Source organism: Ambystoma mexicanum, chromosome 8, assembly GCF_040938575.1.
Source record: "Ambystoma mexicanum isolate Mex_15411 chromosome 8, UKY_AmexF1_1, whole genome shotgun sequence".
Lineage (NCBI taxonomy): Eukaryota > Metazoa > Chordata > Amphibia > Caudata > Ambystomatidae > Ambystoma > Ambystoma mexicanum.
Genome location: NC_090929.1, coordinates 210,634,774 through 210,654,656, shown reverse-complemented (window position 1 = coordinate 210,654,656; position 19,883 = coordinate 210,634,774).

The following is a 19,883-nucleotide window of genomic DNA, read 5'->3' as shown; positions in this document are numbered from 1 at the left end:
AAATCTTTGAAAGTGTAACAAGTGGAGGAACTCAAGGGAGAAGTCGTCCCCCTTGAAACTGGGAAGTCGAACATTATATATGGAAAGAGACAAAAGGGGAGAGCCATTTGAAACAGTGGAATATTATTTTACATCTTTTTCCAGAAGTACTGGACAAACACTGAAAGACCAGAAGAAACATAGGGGAAGATAAGAGCCTTTTATTCCTTTTCTTATCTGCACCTTTTTACCTTTATGTTTAGCACTTTGAAAGAAAGTTACACGTGCACAGTTTACAGAAATCCCCTTGTACACGTTAAATAGACATCAGAGTGTAATGGTTAGTTTAGGTTTTTAGGACACAGAACTTGTGGACGCTCTTTGGTTTAACATCCTGACACAGACGTTAATTTGTTTTGTTGAGGCAGGTTACTCATAGACCTAGAGACAGGTAGGATTTCCCCAACCCCTCTTATAATTTTTACAATAAAGTTCCTATTTCATACTGAACCTTATTATTTTGTCCGAGTTTTACTCTTGATCCCTTACAGTATGTATGTGTGCATACAAGGGGTTGTCTGAGCGCATGTGTATGAATGTGGCATGTGTGAAATCGTGTGGGGAAGTGTATACTGTGTATGCGTGTAATGCAGTGCCAATCGGTGGGGGGATGGCAAGAGGAGGGCTGATGATTCTAGTGGGTCGGATGGTGTGGTGGAGAGAGAGAGAGTCCCCACCACTGAAATGTATCTACTGTGGCAGTGGACAAATCCAAGAGAGAGGAGCGTGTACCTAGCTAGTATGATATGATATGATAGGTTATTTATAATGCGCTTTATACCCAGAGGTTTCTAAGCGCGGACCCAGGGATCAAACCTGTGTTGCTCCATGTCGTCTTGCTTCCAAGGCAAGCACGTTGCCCCTGAACTATCCTCCCGAGACTCCTACTCCACTTAAAGTGTGCTAGTGCTTATGTGGGGTACCTGCATATAGTGGTACAATCAGAATGGAAATATATTTTCTTACAGTGGCATGGCATATTTACTGGCTTAATGCCTTTATGGACAAAGCACCAAGATAAGTGTTCTTAATTGGCCATAATGGCCTATGTTGGTGTATTCAATAAGGGCATGTTTTCTTATTGGCATTGCATTTTTACTGCCATTATGAGTACAGCCAAGAGGATTCACGTTCTTACGTCACCATACTGGCCTATAATGGTGCAGCCAGTTTGGGCATGTTTTCCTACCGTGGGTTTGAATTTGTTTTACTGACATTATGATCGGAGCTAAGAAGATCAGTGTTCTTACATGACCACACTGGCCTACATTGGTGCAGCCAGTAAGGGCATATTTTCTTACAGTATCATTGCAGTTTTTCTAGGCTTTTGTACAAAGTCAACAAAACAAGAAGTGTGTTGTTATGTGACCATACTGGCCTACATTGATGCAGCCTTTGAGGATATGTTTTCTTACAGTAGCACTGCCTTTTTTCTGCCATTATAGGTAAAGTCAACATGTTGAGGGCTCTTATGTATGTGGCCTTAGAGCCCTACATTTGTATAGTCAGCTTGGGCATGTGTTCTTACAGTTGTATTGCTAACTTTAACGGCATTAATGAAAGCAAACCTGGGTATGTTCTTATGTGGGAATACTGGCATATATTGTTGCAGCTAGTGTTAGGGAGATGTATCCATTTTATGCGTAGTCCCCTCTTCTAGTGAGACCCCCAGCACTTTTTGCTGCTGGACTTCTGGTCCTTTTCCTTTCTCTCCTAAATGAGGGAAGTCTTTTTCCCCTCATTCATTCTTATTTGCTCTGACTTCCTGTTCCACCTTGTTCTATGGAGTCTTGCTTTCCACCATTTCTCTTAAGGACAGCTGGGTTACACTGCTGCAGTACACAGCACCCTATGTGCAGTGTTGCTGGGAACCCTTTGGGTACTCCTTTGATATTCTTTGACTATCCTTGAAAACTACTGTTCTTAATGATAGAGGGATACTTTGTATCCTTCCTAAAACCTTAACGTATGAGAGACTAGCACATACCACCTTATGTGGAGTGCTAAGGGGATACCTAGTATCCCCATCCTTTCTGCTCCTGTGACTTTTAAGCCACAGTCATAACCCTATAGTTATGGCCGGTGGCAGCAGACATGTTCTACCAACTTTGGTGCTATTTATTACCACAGGCTGTATTCACAGCCTCGGTTATGCACCAAAGGGTTACCTATGTTCTAACATGGTGGCTCCTTTCTTTCTTTGCCATTTCTTTTGTGGTTGTCCTTTGTTAGCCCTTCTTCTACCATTCTGGGAGGGTGAGGTCAGAATGCGAGTTTTGCCTTTGGCGGGAGCTCTTGGGTGTCCCCGCCTAGGCTATAGTGTGACTGTGAGGACAGGAAGCAGGGGAGGAGTTTAACACTCCCCTGACCTTTGCCTGCTAGAGTGCCTTAATGGAACCAATTCCTTCTGGGGGTCTGGTTGTCCTTACAGGGGAGCCACCCACCCCTTTCTGTAAACTGCTGTGAGAGATTATGGAGGATTGAATGGGAAATCCAAATAAAAGGTGAGGTTCCTGAGGCAGAATGCAAGTCGACAACTGAATCAGAAGATCTGAAGCTGAAGATGACCAGAGGTGCCTGCAGACCCTTCCAGTAACTGCAAGGCGACCACTGATGTCCTGACCCAGTTTACTTATGGACAGAGCAGCTCTGAAGAGGACGACTTCTTCCCTTTGGCCAATGGGGCCAACCTAGCCCAAGAGGGACTGCAGCTCGATCAATCCCCTGCTGTGATGTGACTGACCTTCCAGGGCTTCAAACCGCGAATACCAGGGGACCTCATAACCATTTTTAGTGCAACATCTTTGCATGGACGAATCGGCCCAGAACTTTGGTGATGATCTCACCCATCCAAGTCCCCTCACCAGAGTGCAGGACAGCAGAATCAAGGAAGATCGACCAGGTGATAATCGTTCATTGTTGGAACTGATAAGAAGGTGCCAAAACCGCAGACCGATGTGGGAGACCAAAGAAATCCCTGCTCAGGGTCCTTGCCTTCTCCTTCTCAGAGATCTCAACATCCACCTGGATGCTTCTAATCCCTCCTCTGGGCTTTCCTGCAATCTCTGCAACACTCTCTCTCTTTCCATTGTGCTCTCTGGCCTAACACACTCTGCTGGGCATACTTCGGATGTTCTCATAACCTCAGACATCCCCCTCTCTAACCCTCTCACCACTCGTCTCTCTTGGACTGACCACTTTCTACTCTCCTCTCATCTGAAACTCTCTAGCCCTCAGGCAAAGTCACCCTGCCCCCCAGAACTGCCACCTACCTTCTCGGTCATTCAGCCCATGACATATGTGTCAGTGGATGCCTTTGTCTTTACTTTCTCTGCTCCACCTACACCTGCGACTGACTCACACCCTGATACACACCTTTCTAATCTGCATCTTTATGTTTCCAACACCATGGACATCCTTGCCCCTGTCATGAGAATCCGTCTGAAGCCTACCTCCAAGTGCAACTCTTGGTATGATTCCAACCTCACTGACCTGAAACGCAAGTGCAGGGTGGCTGAGAGGAAGTGGAGGTCTTCGGGTGCATCCTTTGACAAACTGGCTTCTTTCTGCTCCAAAGGCAATACTGACTCTCTGTCCTGTCCAAGAAGAGCGCACACATTCAAGCACGCATCTCTGCGACCTCTTACAACATGGCCAAACTCTTTAAAATCTGCAATGAACTGGACAATTGTCTTGCAGTCTCTACCTCTCCTGTTCCCTCCTAGGCCCTCTGTACGACTCTGCCCTCCCACTTCTATGCTAAAACTAAGAACATCATGTCCTCGATCTCCTCTTCCTCTCCCTCTTCCTCTCCCTCTTCCTCTCTTGGCCCCCCTTTGGCTTTTTCTCCCTCTCCTCCTTCTCTCTGACAACACCTGACAGGGTTTCTAGACAAGTCCGATCTATGAAAATGTCGCCCAAACAGGTGCTCCCCTGCTCCTCCAGAACATCAAGAACCATGTTGACACCCTTGCTCCAGCCTTGGCCAATTTCTGTAATGACTCTTTCACCACTGGAACTTTCCCCTGTCCCCTTAAGCACTCCCTTCTGTGCCCCCTCCTCAAGAAGCCATCTGCCGATCCTTCCTGCCCGGCAAACTATCACCCAATCTCCATCACCCCTTTCCTGGGCAAACTCTTGGAAAAGATGACCATCTCCCAGCTTACTCTCCACCCTGAATATGTTGGTTGTCTCCATGACAACCAGTCTGGCTTCAGAGCTGCCAGAGGCATGGAAACTGCTGTCCTGAACACTTGTGAAGATCTGCTCTCTAACGCTGATTCCAGCATTCCTTCTCTTCTCATCCTCCTTGATCTTGTCTCTGCTTTCGACATGGTCAACCACGCCATCCTGATCAATCGACTCCATGACCGCTCCTCCCAGGTCCAACTTGGTCCCTTTCTCTCCTCCACCTCTCTCTCTACCTGTGGCGTTCCCCGGCGCTCTACCATCTCACTCTAGTTTTTCAACCTCTACTTGGCCCCTTTGGCCCACCTGATCTCTACCTTCACCCGACTTCCATTACACTTCCCCACACGGATAAAAGTTGGAGCACGAGAGCACACTCTGAGCGAGGCAAAGCACACGAGGAAACGGCAGTTCCAAGATGGCAGTTCTAAGATGGCAGTTTAACACGAGGAGAAAGACGGCGAAACAGAAGTGAATTGCAAGGAGGGAAGTGCCATTGACCTTTTCGACAAGAAACTGTTACTTTCGCAAAACCTTTAGAATAGAAAGCGTAAGACCAGGAAACCAGGCTGAAGAATCCTTCATTGTGTGCCGGAGGTATCTGGGAGGTATCTGGGGTCCTCCCGCAGCGATAATCAAGGTGGGGAGAATCAGCAGCTGCTGTGGTACTGTCCTTGGCTCCAACAAGAAAGCAGCATCAGTGAAATCAATACAGCCGGTGAGTTGGGGAGACCGATACCAGACCGGTCTGGGTTGAAGCCAAGGTTTCAAGCAGCAACATTGAATGATGAGCGCTGAAGTAAACAGTGTATGAAACGCATGTGATAACCAACGCGAGTAAAATTGAACAACAGATGAGTGATTGAACTTTGAAACCAAGATACAATACCTTTGACAGAGCAGTCTTGCACCGCATGCGCGCTCATTCAAAGGTCTCTGTAAGGTATCCAACTGAGAGTTGATAACGGTGAAAGAGTGGCAAATATCTGTACATCGAAGTGGTCCTGCAGCGGGGTCAAGCAAAATCCTGTGCACAATCGAAAATTTTCGATGTTGATACTGCCAAGAAAGTTGATGACAAAGTGGATAAAGTTGGTCTCATCCCGAACGAGGGAGATCAATTGAAAGCTTTGGGTTAAAGCAAGTTTGTGTTAAAGTGAATTAAATTGGTCCGAGCCCGGCAGAGGAAGACTGATTGAACATTGTGTTAAAACGGATCAGAGCCCGACTGAGGGGGATACGGGTTGAACCGTGAATCACCTGAGAAATTGAGTATGTGTGAAATCCTAAGAGGAAATGATCTTATTGTTTCTTTGTCACATCAGGCCCTCTGAAACAAGAGACTTTGAAAGGCAAAGAGACTTGGGCACAGAAGGCCCTGATGCTAATGTTTGAACTGCACTCTCGCACTAGAGAAGCCAGAGACTGTGCTAAACTCAAGTGTGTCGCCTTGTCCCATTCTGAAAACGTGGGGAAGGGAGGCCAAAGGCCTGAATATCCTGACATATCGTTTCTTGAACACTTCTTTCTTTGGCATAACATTGTTTCCCACACTATTTGTATTTAGAGGTAAGGATTGGCAATGGGTTTATTAGTATAGGCACTTTTATTTTGACAAGACACCACTAGGACTGCTTTATTATTTGATGGTCGTAGCTTGCTCCCATCATTATATTCAGGATTAGATAGGTGTTTTTCAAACACTGTTTGAAGTTCAATAAACACCCTTGAACTGTGGTTACTTGTGTCTGTCGTACTGTTGATATCATGCCTTCCGTACACATGCCAGAACTAAAATGGTACGGTAATGTTCATACAGGGGTTCAAGAGGGACCTTCGTCTTCTGGTCCTGGAGAATGGCATTGTGGGTAAGCTTATAGCGTAGTCTTGGTTGGATCTGTCGAGTGTGCTCCCATCGAGATGTATCCCCCATCCACAGGGCTTTGAGCATGCATGATTGGCTGGTTGATGTGCCAGAGATAAGACCTCATGTTTCCGAGTGAGCAAAAGAGAATGTTGTTTAAATGGGGCTTGTCCGTGATGAATCAAAGGGTTCTTTTTTCTTTCCTGGCTTTTTGTGCATTTCTTTTGCTGTGCATTTATCCCTTGAAGAAGTAAAGAGAAACTCCTTTGGATAGTAGTGTCTGAGGTAGCCCTGTGTCGGCTCTCCTACATGCTGTCTTGCACACCCCCAGGAAAAGTATACCTCGAAGGATTCGCCTCAGAGAATGATAGGGGGATATTTAGATTTCCTTTTAGCCCCAGTATGACCAATGATTTTGAAATTGATTGTTCCTGGAATATAGCGTAGTCGAAAAATCCGTATATGGGAAAAGATGGACCTGCTGTGCCACCCAGGCACTAGCTGTGGAATGGACATTGGGCAAAAGTCTCTGCTGGAATAAAGTAGGACGACTGTCCATGGAGATAGGGTGAGAATCTTAAGTTTTGTAATGTTATGCCAAGACATTTTTATACTGTCCCCTAGCAACATGTTACAGTCCTATGGAATCATGGCACCAGGGGATCTGCTTTTGTCAGATGATACCCTTAACAGCTACGCTTTCTCAATGGCAAGAGTGGCTTCCGCTGTCATCCTTCATTGGAACATCTACGGATAGTACTTACCAGTATTATCCTGACTTGAGCTTGCTTGGGATTGTAGACTGAGATCAAAGACATCAGGCCTCATTACGAGTCACCCGGTATGGAAATAACGGTGGCGTTAAACCCGCCGCCACTGTTGTTTCCATACCGGGTGATTCGGTGTCCTGCAGGCGGAGGTGTCATTCCCGCCAGGTCTGACCTGGCGGGTTTAACACGCCCACCTGCAGGCAGACGTGGAAACACCGGCACCATCACGAGATGGTGCCGGTGTTTACATGGCCCCCATTCCCATTGAGTCCTATGGGACTCAATGGGAATGGGAATTTACCGAATTCCGCCTCCGGAATTCCTGGGTCAACGGGGTTGTAATGCCCCGGTAATTCCGGGAATCACGGAGGCGGAATGGTAATACGAGTCCGGCGGTAATTGAGCCGGAAAAACCGGCAGGTTACCACCAGACTCGTAATGAGGCCCATCCTCTCTGGTTTCATCAGGCTGGTATTATGTTTGAGCAGTGTCTCAAAGCCTTGCCTTTCATCTCTTTAATCTTTTCTGAGTTGAAAATCATGCTGCAAGGATCTCACTTTTCTCTCTCTCTCTCTCTCTCTCTCTCTCTCTCTCTCTCTCTTTCCCCTCTTTCTCGCTCTCTCCTCTTCTTTCCCCCTCTATCCCCCTCCCTCTCTCTCCTCGTTTCTCTCCCCCACCCTAGTGAGGTCTTGTTGGCACTGCTCTCTCCAGAGGTGTAGCCAGGATTGTCTAACAAGTGGGGCTGTGTTATATTTTGGCTTTCCCTGCACCCTGCCCTCTATGCACGGAATGCTGTGAGTGACTGGCATGCAATGCTGTAAGTGAGAATGTTAATATCTGGATGGTTCTGTGAATGTCAGTTGAGAAGATGGGTTAACTGAGAGAGAATACTGGTGGATGTCTGTCCAAGTAACTTACCTGATGTGGCCTAAATGTATTCCTGTGCCCTGCACCCAGACCTGGAACTCAGTAAAGATGTTTCCTGTTCCTACACTGGTGTCAGTGTCATGCTTGGCCAGGAACCCAAATTATCAGGCTGCTCCCCCGGGTCCCGAGACCTCTGACCCCACTTCCTTGGTTTCCCCTGGCCTCCATACCTCTTACCTCTTAGCTCGGTTCACTAGTCTTCCACCTTTTCAGGCATGTGTTACTTCCCTGTGTTTCTGCCCTTCTCCAATGTCTTTGCTCCACTGCCCCTTCCTAAGATAACTGTATACTTCCAGAGAACTTCCCCCTTGTTCTTGCTGCTTCTTGCCGCCTTCTTTCTTCTCCCAGTACCTCCTCCCCTTCAACCAAGCTGAGTGTCTGCCCAGTCCCTTGTGGTTCCTGTTGGCACTTACACCCTGGATTCACTCACCACGTACATCTGCTGTGACCATTCCGCTGCAAAGATAACCCGGCCATTTGTCCATTATTATGCCAACATACATTACTCTTGTTCATTCCTCTTGGCCCCTTATTTTTCCCAACCAGTAAGCGCAGAATGAGACATGTTTTCTTTTTGGCATAAAAAGGCCGCAGATTTTATTTTCACACACATAATAAAACATAGCCAACATCTGTGAAAATAGCTCCGAAGGTGCAGAGACTGCTCTGTGTCCAAAACCTGCTTCCCCCTTTTCCCAAAACAGTTCATAGTAGGCACATCTCCCCCAACCCTTCGTGCCTGAGACCCGCCTGCCCCTGCAGGTGTTCCTGGGTTGGGAGAGCGCCGTTTGTTCGGGGGAAGCTGAGCCTCTCATTGTTACCACCAGACGCCCCCACGGTTTAGGCTCCCAAGAGGCGCTGGTCCGAGAAGCGCGAAGACCCTTCCGGCTTTCCCATGGCTCCTTCAGAGTATGTCTCTTGTCACTGGTCACCAAAACACTGCCTTGCCTTCCTGCGACGTCAACGGCCAGGCCTTGCCGTAGCTGTCCTTTTTGCAGGGTGGGTGCTTAACGAAAACTCCTTTCTGCTGCAGCTGCCGATGTCCTTCTGCCGCATGGGCTGAATACTTCCTGCCACTGGCAGCCCACCGTTTATATGGGGCTTAGCCCACCCCCTTTCTTTGTTCGCCCTTTGCGGGCTTTTCCAGCGTATCTCATTGTTCCTCCTCCTTACCCAAGGGGGAGGGAATAGAGGCCTCTGCCTGAGTTATCAGGGTGCCTCCTCCATTTTTAGGTTTTTCTTCGTCGTTACCTTCACAAACCATGCAGTGAAAGCACCTGCTCCCCAACATTGGGTTATAATAAACTGTATGCATTCATTTATTTTTGTTTTCTTGGCAAGGGCAGGCAACTTCCGCTCTTTATCGCAGAGCTTGAATGAGACGGTTTCTGGCTCGCGCACTGCGTTTGTTTTAAACACTGCTATAGGCAGACCCCTCCCCGCCCCCCACCTCGCCCTGCACTTCCTTTCTTTACCGCCTCTTATCCCTCCTTACCCTTGTGTACCCACCGGCTTCTCTTTTTTCTGCATCTAGAGACCTGTGCCATAGCCTGTGTGGTTCAGCGTTTGCAGGGGCAGCCATGGCCTCGTCCTGCTCGGCGCACCCCCGAGCACTACACAAAGACATGCATGCATGTTCTCTCAGACCGGTTGTCCACGCACACCCTCACTTTCACCCTCTTTCTCGCACCTAACCCCAGGCTTCAGTGGCTGTGCCACCCACACCAACATGACCAACTTGAAACTCAGTTGCCTCCTCACCCCGTCCCTTATCACTCCAAAGCAAACATCAACCCATCACCTCATTACTCCCCAGTCACTCCTCATCACCCTCTCTGTCAAACACCCCAATCACAACCCATCACCTCTAATCCTTCACTGCCCTCATTCCCACCCCCATCATTCTCCATCATAACCCATCACTCACAAGTCGCATATCACCACCATGGTCCATTCCATCAATCACTGATGTGTCACTCATCACCACATTACCCACTCACCAAATCATCCCCAATCAGATATGCCCACCCTCACCCTCCATCACTGCAGTCACTGCCCTCATGCCCATGAATCTGCAATAACACATCACCAACCTTACACTCCATCACCTCATCGCCCCAACATCACCATTCCCACTCTCTATCACACCCACTCCCACAGTGCTGCTTTCACCCCAACTCTATCACCCCATCACCCTCTTTCGCCCCCTGATTCTCCATCATCCCCTGCAGTCCCCATCACCACTATCCATCTCCCATCATCACCATCAATCACCATTTCCACCCCAAGCCTCCATCCCCAAGTCTCCATCCCCCACTCCATCCCCCCAATCTCCATCCCCCCAGTCTCCATCACCTTAGTCTCCATCATCTTAGTCTCCAACATCCCACTAATTCTGTCACTGCATCACCTTCAAGAATCTGCATTCTCCAACACCCCTTTAATCTATCCATCAGGCCCCTGTCTTCACCACTACCCCCTGTACCCCCCTCCCTCCATCCATTTCCACCTCAGTCCCGCATCCCCTCTCACCCTCCCTCACCCTCTCTCCATTAGTGACACACTGACTTCTTTGCACGTCTCACTCACTACTCCCCCTCTTTCTCACTACCTCTCCTCGCTCTCCCTCTTTCACCACTCCACCCTCTCTCTTACACCACCCATCCTCTCTCACCACCCCTTCTCTCTCGCTATCCCTCTCCATCTCCCCATTTTCCTTGCAATCTGCCTCTCTCTTCCACACCTCGCAGTCTTTCACACTGTCTCTTTTGCACCCTTGGCCAGGCCCTAAATCTGACTCTCACACCATCGATGTCACTCTTTCATGCATCCTGTACCCAGTATCAGTCATATCCTCACACTCTCTCAGACCATTTCCCATACACATGCACCGCGGCCTCCTGCACACACCCTCTCTCTCTTGCACAAAAGATCTCAATCGTGCACGCTTGTGTTCTTTCTTGGAACCTGGCTCTCTGGTGTATCCTGGACTCAATTCATGTTGTGCTGCAAAAATGCTGCACAATATACAATTTTGTCCAGCAAATAATCCTTATTATTACTAAAAAGGAAGAGCAGCGGCCTTAATTTCACCCACACTTCTTGGGATTGATAAGTGGATAGGCTGCTTAGGTCCTTTTTAAAGGTTCCATGTGAAAATATGCCATATCAAAATGTTGCCAGCAACAATGCTCCAGGATATGCTACTAGCCATAACATTGCCATGTCCATAATATCCGTAGAGCAAAACATTGCCAATGATAGCCATTCTTAACCCCATAGACTTGCATGATAGCCTGGCACTTGGAACATATTACAGGGCTGGATTAGTTTACTACTCCAGCTCCCATCCTAGCACATTCGAGGGCCATGGCTGAAGGTGGCATCTTCTAGAATTTGACCTGCGGCTATTTGGCTCTGGGGATACTAATGACTGTGATATCATTCCTTGTGACGCTATTAAGGTGTAAAGCCATTTATGCCTTGCTATACCGGTTCGGCAGATTTTGGTATGGATTCATGGCGGCTGGTGAATGTTTTAATTGGAACAGTTTCAATATTTTTCCCGCAAATATGCAAGGAGGGTTCGGGACGGGGTATCACCTCTGCAACTATTTTCTTGAAATATTGGGTTAAAAGGGGGCATTATACAGCACACCTTCTGTAAAAGACTGGGTGAAAGGTCAGACAGTTTGCAATTGGTTTTATAGGGTAACTCCAATCCAAACATGCACTTGATGTAAGTCACCAACAGTGCATAGGGTCATTTTCCAATGCATTTTCTTGTGGTATTAGCATACTTGATAGAAAAACATTTGACCTTTTCAATTTGACCGAATTATTTTCATAGTTTTTTCAGTTAAATTAAATAAGTATATGGGGAATAGGTTAAGTGTGTGGGGAATTGGGGAGGGTTGCAGGGGTTCTCCTGCCTCATTTTCGACCAAATAAACGACCAAGGAAAATAGGTGAAATTGGAAAAGGTCAAATATTTTCGACCAAGTAGGCCTAAACCTTTTCTTGATGCCTTCGCCCACAGTATATGCCAGCATAAAAACATTTTCACACTGATTGTGCTCATACATTTCCATGTTGGCTGCACCAACATATACCAGAATTCCTACATGAGAACATACTCATCTTTGCTTTGAACAGAATGCCAGTAATCATACTGTATGAAGACATGTTCACACTGTGTCTGCCAATTTATGGCACTGTTCCCATGTAGAAACATACTGCTGTTGGCTTTGCCTTTCAAAATGCCATGCCACAATAAGAAAATATGTCTAAATGACTTCACAATGTAGTCCAGTCTAAATACGTTATAAGCACTTATCAAGTTTGCTTTATCTTTGATGGCCAGTAAAAAAGGTCTTGCAAAAATAAGAAATAGATTGGCTACTGCAAAGTACCAGTATGGCCACGTAATAACACATACCATGCTTGATGTATCATAGATGCCCAGAATAAAATACTATGCCACTGTAAGAAAGAGCTAGACTGGCTGCCCCAAAATGGCAGTCTATATGACACAAAGAGTTGTTCCGATTAGATTTGTTTTAAAACAATTCAATAATTATTTTTGTAGTGCAACTGAATGGCAATATTGTCATGTAACAAAAGCAAATCGGAGATGTAATCTTGCTGTCACAATAACACAAACAGAACAGAGTGTGGTTAGGAATAGATTGAAGTTACAAACACATTCTTAAAAAACGAGTGTAAAAAAATGGGGTAAACTTTACAAAACCTCAGTGATACATATAAACATATGCACATTTGATGTATCCCTTGATGAGAAAGAAATAGAGAATATAAAGGTGTGCAAAAATACATTCGGAAAAAACAAATAAGTTGCATGGGTCATCGCAGGAGGTAGAATTTCTTTTTTGCTATTACTTTGACTTGAGGTTCCAGTGTGAGACCGTTGTCCATGAGGATTCACAGATTTGTTATCACTGTTGTTGTCTCTGGTTGGGTTCCCATGATCAGGGGCCAGGTGAGGGATGTCTCTGATGTAAATGGTGAAATGGATGTTCTTTCAGTTCACTGAGTAACGATTTCAGCTATAGCAGTGCAGAGGTTTGACTACCAGATTCCTCCAGATTTGAATTGTGTTTTGATCGTATTGAATGCAGCTGATATGCCCAGTATCATGAGGGCCGATTGGGTCTGTTTAGGTATTGATATTGATATTTTATTTGTATCGCACTCATACACATGTGTTTCAGAGCGCGACAAGGCAAGGGAGGGGAACAAGGGAGAACAAAAACAACAATCTTACTAGGCACAGTAACATTGAGAATGCGCAAGTGCATGGGAGAAGGAAAGGTGAAAAGTGCATGGAAGGGGGAGAAGTGGAAAGTGAGGAGCATAGGAAAAACAGATAAATAATAATAAAAATAAATAAATAAATAATAAAGGCAACAAACAGTGCAGCCAGCAAGTGGCAAGAGCTGGGTTAAAGCAGCAGACAGGGTATGTCTGATAGGTGCGGGTAGAATAAAAAAAGGGGGGAGGGGCTGTATGGGTACAAATACAGACCCCAGTGTAAGGGGTGGCCCGGAGGCAGTGCGGGTGGGTGGCAGGGTGAGCAGATACTTGGGCCCAGAGGGCAGAGGGTAGGTCAGGTGCATGGTGCCAAGAGAGAAACAGATCAACAGGGGAGAGGAGGGGAGAAGGCGGGGAGAAGGCGGAATCAAAGAGGAAGGTCTTGAGGTGCTTCTGGAACCACCTCCCTATGTGAGGTGGTCACATATGGAGAGGAGTGCTGATTCTGTTGCTCTCATGGGTCTGAAGCCAACCTGGAATTGGTCATGTATCCCATTGATGTGTACGTGGCTGAGTATTTCTTTGTACACATGGATCGCTAAGATGTTCGCTGGATGTTCATTACTGGATGTTGTCACGTTATTGCTGCATGTGGTATTTCTGGGTAAATAAACCCCAAGTGAAAATGGTCCATCTGGCATCACCAGCGTATGCTTTAAAGTGATTTCTGGATTCTCCATGCATTCGACTCAATGCAATCTTTACACCTGCATTCCTCCAGCAAATGTGTGCTAGTATTACAATGATGTTGTGTGGTGAAAATGTGTGACTCTCTTAGCTTTTGAGCAGTGTCTGCAACCTGTCTCCCTCCAGATGATTTGGACATTGACTCCTGTGATCCCCTATTATTGATTATGCTGGCCCACGGCCGATTGGAGATGTAGCCCAAACCATTTGGTGAGCCAAAGGTTGCAGGACCCTTACTATGTTCACATCACTTTAAGGGAGCAGTCAGAGCCATTTTACATGAATATGTTCCCTTGCCTGGACCCACTAGGCTTACCTCTAGTCTTGGGGTCTCTATGGTGTTCCCTGTAAGCTGTCCCCATGCAAGCTTCCACTAACGCTCCAAAGGTTTGAACGCAACTTATACACTAATAAAACAGCGATCACAATTCTATGACCATGTATGTTCTATAGATACAGATAGTCCCCTATTGTCTAAAGGCATGGATATTTATTCTGCCTATCTAAGAGTAGGGGTCCTGAAGAATTTAACATAAACTAGGTCCATATTAGGGAATAGCCGTACACCATTAAAAAGAAAAAATATATATAGAGAATTTCGTGACAGGTTCTTCCATCTTCTACGTGTTGTATTAATAACTTACTATGACTCCATTTCATGGTACTCAGTTTATTGAACTCGGAAAGATGACCGGTTGAGCTGTCCATGACAGGATTCGAACATAGGAAGTGAAGGCTGGAATGCACTCGTGACCTATCCGCCCTTGTCCACAATATGGTTCTTCTCCTTGTTTTCTACTACACCTGCATCTGCTAACTGATTGTGCTATTGTTCAGATGCACTTTGATGGTCGCAGTTGGTAATCAGTTGGTGATCTGGTTATAGCTTGCAAGTTCCATTGTTACTTGCAAGCTATACATAAATGCATATTCTGGAGCTATAACCAGCCTTTTGGAGCGCCGCATTGCCCTGAGTTGGAAATGGGAGGTGACTGTGCCACCATGGATCCCTGATACACTCACTGTACTGGAGAGGACTTATATCCATACCATCATGCCTAAATCAATTGTTTCTTTTCTTTGGATTTGACGTAAGTATTTCCTCACTGCCATCTATGTAAACTCGTGCTCACTGCTGGGGAATCAACATGCAAACTAAAAACCCGCTATAGAACATGTGACATTTACTTATGGCTGTTTTCATATTCCTTTACTTTGGACTTCACAAGTTCTGAAGTTCAGCATTACCTCATTGTCGGGATTGGTTTAATGCACAGGTCTCTGGGTGTCCATGTCAAGTGGGAGTAGATCACCCAGAGGAGGATCTGTAAGGTGTAATGCATCTTTGCAATTGTAATTATATTTGCAGGTAGCAGCACTCAAAGACTACATTATGACTTACTTGGCGGGCTAGTGGTACCTGAACTGAGACAATCTGAGATCTGTTCACAGAAGCCTGTTTCTGGGCTGATTTCCTATGTTTGATTGTTAAGATTGTTGGAAAACCTCAGATCTGGGCAGTCCCAAAATTGATAGATGCAGCATGCACAAACATTAGAGAGGAATGGACAGAGGTTTGCTGGAAAGAGATGGGCCACACGTTTCAGGATTAGCAGTGCGCCAAGGAACTTTGGTTGGCCCACCACCCGTGCACCGGGTCGGGCTTGCAAATAAGGGAGACCAAGACAGCATGTCTTTACAAGTCTCGTTATACGTATAACTAAGTCCCTTTCCTTCCCTGTCACTTCCCTTCTGCACACCCCGCACCCCAACTGCCCCTCTCACACAATGAGGCTAACAGGCCTCATAGCAACATGACACCTCCCGCCTTCTTGAACCTGTGGAGGCTCACTCCATTTTTTCTATCCGTCTCATGGGCTTTATCTTGACCCTCACATGGTGTCCTGACAGCAGAGGTACCGGAATGGCCCTGAGCGAGGGCTGTCGAGAGTACCCCTCACATCTCATTCCTCCTCCGATGCCTCACTGTCCCATAGATATGACTCGTCAGATTTTTCTAGAGTCTCTTCTTCAGTGTCACTGTCTCAGAACATTTTGTCTCTTATTTTCTTGAAGTGGGACACATTACCTGTGATGGTCCACCCCTCACAATCACTTGCTGTGATCCTGGTTCCATTCCGGTAAGACACAGAGAGATTCCTGCTTCACCAGGACAAAATCCCCAATATCAATGCAGACTCTTTAGCACCTCTCCATGTATCCGCTGCCTGTTTTTCAGCGGCATCTCATGACCTCACCTCGCCGTCATCCAGATGGTCCATTTCTTGCTTAAGATTATGCGGGGGGCTGGGTCTGGATCTGTTGGCCAAACATGTGGCTGGCCGGGCACTCGCCTATTAACAATGCACAGTGTGTCTGTAATCTCTCAAAAGCTGGTATAATATTTGTTCAAACGGCTTGCCCGTGACATTAGCAATCTGCAAGGCTCTCTTGATGCTGGACATGAACCGTTCCGCCATGTCGTTGACCTGTGGCCACAGGGGTGTTATTTTGCGATGTATGAACCCCATGTAGTTTGCAAAGCTTGCAAAATCATGACTTGTGAATGGCGGTCCATGTTCCGGCCTGATGACCTTCGTGATGCCGTAGGTCCAGTGCGAGGATGACCACTGTAGCGGCGGTGGAGGGTATGATCTGGACCACTGGGAATCGCGAGTATTCGTCAATTAGATCAAGTACATGGGAGCCATCTCTCAAAGGTCCAAAGAAATCAATCGCCAATTCCTCCCAGACATCATCTGGCAGGCAGGACATCTGCAGCGGAGGAGGCTTTAAAAGGGGGCAATTATCCTGTATATGGCACAGTTCTGCTGCATTCTTTCTACCCTACTGTCGAGTTGAGGAAACCATACTTTCTGGCAAAGCAGTTTCTTTGTTGAGGCGGTACCCCAATGGCCTTCATGGGTAAGGTCGATGACCCTTTGGCAGAGGGATCTGGGTAGTACAATCTTGCAGCCTTTGAGGCTTATGTTATCTTCTATCACAGTGAGTTATTCTTGGACTAGGCACAGGCTTTGTACATCATCTCAGACAGGTTGATCCATATGTTTGACCATGTCTTGGCGTGCCGCATCCTCCCCCTGTGGAGGCATTGAGCCATGACGTTCAGAGCCTTGTCAGCCTCTGATTCTTGCTGGAGCGTCGCCCAGGCGATCGGGAATGGTTTCATTTGGTGGATGTCATAGCTCATGTATTCTTCTGCAATGGAATGTTCTTGCCATGCTGCCCCCATGGGTGCTGTGCTAGGTTGTGTGCCGGGTTTTGGTCCTTCCCTGGCCTGTGTTGAATCGTAAAAGTATAGTCTTGCAGCAGAAGGCCCCATCTGGCGATGCATGTTGGCATCCGTGCCTTTGGGCTATCATAGATTGTGAGGAGGGCTTGATGATCTGTGATGATGGTAAATGCCTTGCCATACAGGAAGAAGTGGAAATATTCACATGCCCAGACCACTGGCAGGCTCTCATTCTCAGCCTGGGTGTACCTTTGTCTGTATCGGTTAGACTGCGGCTTGCATATGCAACCACATGTTTAAAGTGTGGCTTCTTGGGGTCAAATTGAGTCCGTATGGCTCTGAGTCCCACTGGACTAGCATCTACGGTCACTTTCGTTGAACTAAAGTAGGCCGTGTCTGGTGCAGCTGCGATTTTCAAGCGTATGTTCTCGAAACTGGACTGACACTCGGGTGACCAGATTCATTCCTGACCTTCTCTGGTGAGTTCTTGGAGTGGTTCACTGATGGTGGTGTCATTTTCCAAGTATCTGGCACAGTAACTTGACAAACCAAGAAAGTATCTAAGGTCTGAATTGGTGGATGGCCTGGTGGTCTCAGTCAGGGCTGCCACTTTCTCTGGGTTGGGTCTCATCCCCTGTTCTGAAAAATGTGTCCAAAAAATGTTAGTGTGTGGTTCCAGAACTCATTTGTCCTTATCTAGCATAACTCTTGCAGCTTCCAGCCCAAGACAGACACAGTGTAGGGTGTCATCGTGTTCACTCAGGGATTTGCTGAAGACAAGGATGTCGGCGCTGTAATTCATGCAATTTGGTATATGCTTTATAATCTGGTGCATTTCATCTTGGAAAATTTCTGCTGCCGACGAAATACCAAAATGGAGTTTTTTATAGCAGAATACACCAATGTGTGTTATAAAGATTGTGATGTAGCAGGATTTGGGTGCCAGATCCAGCTGGTGGTAACCCTTGTTCAGATCGAGCTTGGAGAAGAAGGTGGATCATATCAGTGATCCTGGTGCCTGATGCCTCTCTCTTTGGATGACTTTGTGCAGTCTGTGCATGTCTACGCATAGTCAAATGGATCCCTCAGCTGATTTCTTTGGCTCAGGGACGATTGGGGAGACCCACAATGCCGGGCCACTTGCCCGTTCAATAATGTTGAGATCCAGCAGGCGTAGGAGTTCTTTTTCGATTTGTGTCTGGATATTAATGGGGATTCCCCTGTAGAGCTGGGAGGCTGGTTTGAAGGTGAGGTCAATGTGAAGTCTGACTTTGCAGTTCTTCAGTTTCCTCAGGCCCTTGGATAGGTTGGGGAACATTTTGACCACATCGCTGTCTGGTGCCAGGTATTTGTGTGCCATGATGCAATAGAGGATGTGGACCAGACCCATGGCCAGTACTGATTCAAAACTCAATATACACCCACTGTTTGCCGCTATGGATAAGACGTGCAGTTGGATGCGGCCATGTATGATTTGTGCACGCACACAGTGGTGAATACCCCTTTGCATGGTATCGGGGTGTCGGACCAACATGGGTAAATGCCCACCATTGATGGCTTTAGTTTTGAGGGTCGTGGAAGCTTGTTGTATGTCTCTTCGCTCATGACTTTTACAGTCACTGTCAGGAATCAGGGTCTGCATAGACTATGAATATCTCTGTGCCCAAGCACCAGTCAGGGAGGTATAAAATAACTCACTGACCGGTTATTGAGGCAACAGGTGACTGGAACAAGAGCACTGGGTTCCCAGGTAGCGGCAACGGAAACAAGGAAATGTAAGTGTTTATACAATGCAGGACAGTACAAACAGTTATGTATTGTGATACCAATAACAGGACACCTACCAGTGGGCTACTTGGGAGATGTATACCTGGAGAGGAAGGTGGACTTGTTCCCCCCTAGTCGATGCAAAGCTTGTTTCTCCAAGATGGTGGAGTGCAACTGTAACAGGAAGGGACCAGTTGGAATAGGTCCCAGGAGGCACTGGCTGGGTAGTCACCCTAGTTCAATGTTCCAGAAGGATGGCCCCCCATGATAGCAAATAAGAGCCAACGTGGTACCAATGAATGCAGGATACAAGGTTGAGAGTAAGAAGTTCCAGAGTGTGGGTCGAAGCAAAAATCGTAATCACAAGGCAGTCCATGAGGCTGTGCAAGGATCGGGCAGTTTGTGTAATCCAGGAGAGGAAAGCGCCATAGCCGAGGGTTAAGCTTCAAGGAAATCTGAAACACAAAACCAAAGGTTGAAGTCCAAGGGTATAGAATCAGAAACGCCACTTGCCAGAAGGAATCACAGCTGAGAAGCATGGTGGTCTGCAATGGGCGTTCTTTTACACAGTTTCCATGGGAGCACGGCTACATGAGCGGGGCCGGGCCAGAGCTGGGCGATCACTTGAGTGGACCCGCGTCACGTGAGCATGCCTCCGCAATTGGCAATTGTTACACTGTCTCCATTGTAACTGCCAGCGTGGCCAGAGCCGCCATGGAATCTGTCTCCGTGTTGTCAGAGCATACCGAGCCATCCGGAGACCATACCTCAGCTGAATAGGGCTTGTCTGAGCCATGTACTCTGTGCCTGTTGATGATGTCCTGATTTGGTGAGTGCGTGACTGTGTGCTGATTCACTGATTGCGTGACAGAATCCCTCACCAAAGGCCCGCAACCCCGTGGGCAAGAGGGATTGTACCTGTGAAAATTGGAAACCAGGACCGGGGCATGGACGTTAGAAGCGGGTTCCCAGGACTGTTCCTCAGAACCAAAGCCAACCCAATCCACCAGATAATGTAAACGTCCCCTGATGACACAGGAACCAAGGATCTCATTGA